We start from the raw sequence: 4,747 nt of genomic DNA on the forward strand, positions 1-4,747 counted from the left end.
GGCGAGAGTAGAGAATTAGGAGACAAGGTTCAAGTTTGCCAGGGAAGGCAGAGGTCTGGGTCCACTTCCTCCTAGTACTTGAGTGACCTTGAGCAAGTATGGTTCTAAGAGTCAGTTTTCTCATCCTTACTAAGAGGCTAATACATGCCCCTAAAAAGTAACAATAAGCTAACATTTATACAGCACCTGGAAGGCAGTGGACTCAATCAATGGGAACTATGGTTTGTCCTTTGAGTGATGAAGAGTAAGGGCAGCTTTTTCCTGATATATATTCTTTTAATTCCAGTATAGTTACCATACAGTGGTATATTAGTTTCAGGTGTACAATATAGTGATTCCATAAATATAATGACTTCCATAAATTACTCAGTGCTCATCATAATAACTGTACTCTTAATCCCTTTCACCTATTTCACCCATCCCCCCACCTCACTCCCCTCTGGCCACCATTTGTTTGTTCTCTGTCGTTGAGAGTCTGTTTCTTGGTTTGTCTCCTTTTTCCTCTGTTCTTTTGTTTCTTAAAGTTCACATATGAGTGAAATCTATGGTATTTATATTTCTCTGACTGACTTAGCATTATATCCTGTAGATCCATCCATGTTGTTCAAATGGCAAGATTTCATTCTTTTTTATAGCTGAGTAATATTCCAGTGTATGCGTGTGTATGTGTGTGTGTGTGTGTGTGTGTGTGTGTGTGTGTACATCACATCTTCCTTATCCATTTATCTATCAATGGACATTTGGGATGCTTCCATAATTTGGCTATTGTAAATAATGCTTCAATAAACAGAAGGGTGCACATATCTTTTCAAATTATTGTTTTCATATTCCTTCTACCCAGTGGTAGAATTACTGGATCATATGGTAAACTGTTTTTAATTTTTTGAGGAGCCTCCATACTGTTTTCCACAGTGGCTGCACCAGTTTGCATTCCCACCAAAAGTGCATGAGGGTTCCTTTTCCTCCACATCCTTGCCAACACTTATTTTTTCTTGTGTTTTGGATTTTAGCCATTCTGACAGATATGAGGTGATATCTCATTGTGATTTTGATTTGCGTTTCCCTGATGATGAGTGATGTTGAGCATCTTTTTGTATGTCTGTTGGCCATCTGTCTGCCTTCTTTGGAGAAATGTCTGTTAATGTCTTCTGTCCATTTTTAATTGGATCATTTGGTTATTTGGTGTTGAGTTGTATTAATTTCTTGATATATATTGGGATACTAACACTTTATCAGATATGTCATTTACAAATATCTTCTCCCATTCAGTAAGTTGTCTTGTTTTGTTGACTGTTTCCTTTGCTGAACAGAAGCTTTTTATTTTGATTTAGTTCCATTATCCCTAATATGTTTTAAGGAAATTAATGGTGGTAGGGAGAATGGATTGGAGTGGGGTAAGAGGAAAGTCCAAGAGCTAGATTTCAAGACAGTGGTTCATGGGGATCCCTGGGTGGCTCAGCGGTTTGGCACCTGCCTTTGGCCCAGGGCGCGATCCTGGAGTCCCGAGATCGAGTCCCACGTCAGGCTCCCGGCATGGAGCCTACTTCTCCCTCCTCCTGTATCTCTGCCTCTCTTTCTCTCTATGTCTATCATAAATAAATTAATAAAAAAAAGACAGTGGTTCATGAGTAATGTAATGCTGCTTCAAAATTTAGTGGCAACAACAGAGACTGATAGGAAGAAAAAGAAAAGGACCTAGCAGAGCAAAAGTTGGTAAATAATGAAGAGAAAAGACTCAGACTCAGCAGTGATGTCACAGTTTTAAGAAAGGGAGGTACTAAGAGAATGGCAAAAGTGATGGGGAAAGGGTGAGTGGTTCCATATTGGAAACCCTGATCTTCAAAAAATGCAAATATTCTATATTCGGTCAACAAACATATGTTGAGCCTACAGTATGTCAGTCACTAGGAATATAAATATAAACAGACATGGTTCCTGCCCCAGGGACTTTATGGTATCAGTGCGGGAAACAAAGACATCAACAAATGCACACAATGAAATATAACAGATGCTTTTATCCACAGTACCAGTCCAAGTAGACCACAAAACAAGGAGGTGATTGATTTCATCAGACTGAAGTGAAAGAAGGAAGTTACTCAAGAACTATGTAAATATTCTCCAGGAAGACTGTGGGGGAAGACATGCTCCATATGGAGAGAAAGCATGAAGAAAATACCAGTGAGTGAAACATGACATGTTTTAGACTTGTGAGTCACTCTGATACTTGGAACTGTCAGATCCAGAGCTGAGACTGGAGATGCCTAAAGACACCATGGCATGATCAGCAGTGTGGGCCATAATATGGAAAGAGGGAAAAATCAAGAAGAATGTTGTGTTGGGGGTGTTTGAACCCTAATGGGAGTTCAGGACATGGGTTTCCTGTCAGAGGAGAGTTTGAACAGGAAGAATCAAGACAATTCTTCCTTTAAGGTAGGAAGGAAGGAAGAAAGAGAAGATAAAGGCATGTTGAAGTAGAGTGGGAAACTGGCCTAGGAGCTTCACCCTTGACTTCCAGAAAAGTCAGAGGCAAGAGCATTAGTTAAAACCAAAAAGTAGGGAGTAGGATAGGGGTCCATAGGTTGACAAAGGAAAAAAAGAGCAAAATGACTAATATCAGGGATGAAAGAGGGGCTATTACTACATTTCCCACAGATATTATAAGGGTAATAACATTATGAACAACTTAGACAAATTGGACACATTCCTTGAAAAATACAAGTTACTAAAACTGACACAAGATAAAATAGAAAAATCTAAGTAGCCTTTATCTATCAAATAAGTTAATTTGTTATAAAAAACCTTCCCACGGGCAAAATTCCGTAACTGGATGGTTTCACTATGAATTTGATCAAAAATTTAAGGAAGAAATAATATCAATTCTATACAAACTCAGAAAATGGAGAAAAATGAACATTCCCAACTTGTTTTATGATGTTAGATTGACCCCGATACTAAAACCTGACAAAAATATTACAAAAAGAAAAAAAAAAGACAAGTCAATATGCCTCACGAACATAGGTCCTTAACAGATTATTAGCAAATAAAACCAGCAATACACAAAAATATATGTCATGACCAGGTAGGTTTATCCTAGGAATGCAGGATTATTTGAACAAACTCGTTAATGTAATACACTACATTAACAGCATAAAGAAGCAAAACCACGAATGTTTTTGTACAATCCAAAACTTGTTTATCATTTTTTAAAGTCTGAGCCAAGTAGAAAGAGAAGGCATTTCAGATAAAGTACCTCCATGAAAAACCTACAGCTAACACCATATTTAGTATAATTTAATACACATTTCCTCTAAGATGAGAAACAAAGCAAGGATGTCCACTCTCACTACATTTATTTAATATTTTAGTGTAGGTTTTGGTCAAGGCAATAAAGCAAGATAAAGAGTAAAAAGCACAAGGATCAGAAAAGAAGAATTAAAATTTTATGCATAGATGATGTGATTTTTAATCTCAAGTAACCTACGAAATAGCAACTGGAATGAATAAAGGAATTTAACAAAGTCACGAGATAAAAAAGCAATACTCACAAATCAATTGTATTCCAATATACTAGCAGCAAAGCATTGGAAAAAGACATTTTTTAAACATTTTCATTTACAATAAGGACAAAAAGCATAGATACTTACGAATAGATTCAACAAAAAATATATAAGAACTATGTACTAAAAACTGCTTTAAAAATACTGAGATAAAAAAACATACTGAGATAAGGAAGACTTAAATAAATGTTTTTATATGGGAAGACTCAATATTGTTCAAATGTCAATTTTCTCGAATTTGATCTACAGGTGCAACACGATCCAAACCCCATTTTCCAGCAGACTTTATTTGTAAAAATTGATAGGTTTATCCTAAAATTTATATGGAAATGCAAAGGACCTAGGATATTCAAGGCATCTTGATAAGGAAAAACAAAGGACTTAACACTACCTAACTTCAAGACTTGCTATAAAGCTGGTATACCGTCTTCAAGACAGGATGGTAGTGTAAAGAGACACATATAGTTCAATGAAACAAAATAAAGAGCCCTGAAATAGACCCACGTGTAATATGATCATTTGATTTTCAATAAGGAGCCAAAGTGACTTAGATAAAGCAGTCTTTTCAACAAATGTGGTTGGCACAACTGGCTATCAATATGGAGAAACATGAACACTGATCCCTGTCTCACAAAATACACAAAATTTAATTTGAGATGAATGATAGATCTAAACATAAAAGCTAAAACTATAAGGCTTCTAGAATAAAACATAGGAGAATATCTTCATGATTTGCAAATGAGCGAAAGTTTCTTAGGCAGGAGGTAGAAAATAATCACCATCAAAGAAAGAATCATAATTTAGGTTTTATAAAAATTAAAAACTTCTCCTCATCAAAAACCTAGTTGAGAAAATGATGGTGTGCAGTGACTGCGCACAGTGGCCTCCTCAGTAGTGTATGCAGCCTGTTGCTCAGATAGGTTGTCCTAAGGTACCTTGGGACCATAATTTCCAGTGGACACGCATGTCGGACCTCATGATGTCCCCAGTCTAGGCTCCAGAAAAACTCATAACAGCCTTGGGGTGAGAGCAGGAAGGAGTGGTCAGGATTTCCTGGTATTCAAGGTGCCTTTGGAAACTTCAGGGCACAGTGGCCATGGTCCACACTGGCCAAGTCATCATGTCCATCTGCACCAGCTACAGAACAAGAAGCATGTGATTTAAGCCCTTCACAAGGCCAAGTTCAAGTT

General features: G+C 37.1%; 1 pseudogene; it reads left to right on the plus strand.

Annotated features, from left to right (window-relative positions):
- The first annotated feature begins 4,402 nt into the window (after positions 1-4,402).
- Positions 4,403-4,505, plus strand: LOC121474343 (annotated as a pseudogene).
- The last annotated feature ends 242 nt before the right edge of the window (positions 4,506-4,747 follow it).

Source organism: Vulpes lagopus, chromosome 12 (assembly GCF_018345385.1).
Source record: "Vulpes lagopus strain Blue_001 chromosome 12, ASM1834538v1, whole genome shotgun sequence".
In the NCBI taxonomy this organism is placed as follows: Eukaryota; Metazoa; Chordata; class Mammalia; order Carnivora; family Canidae; genus Vulpes; species Vulpes lagopus.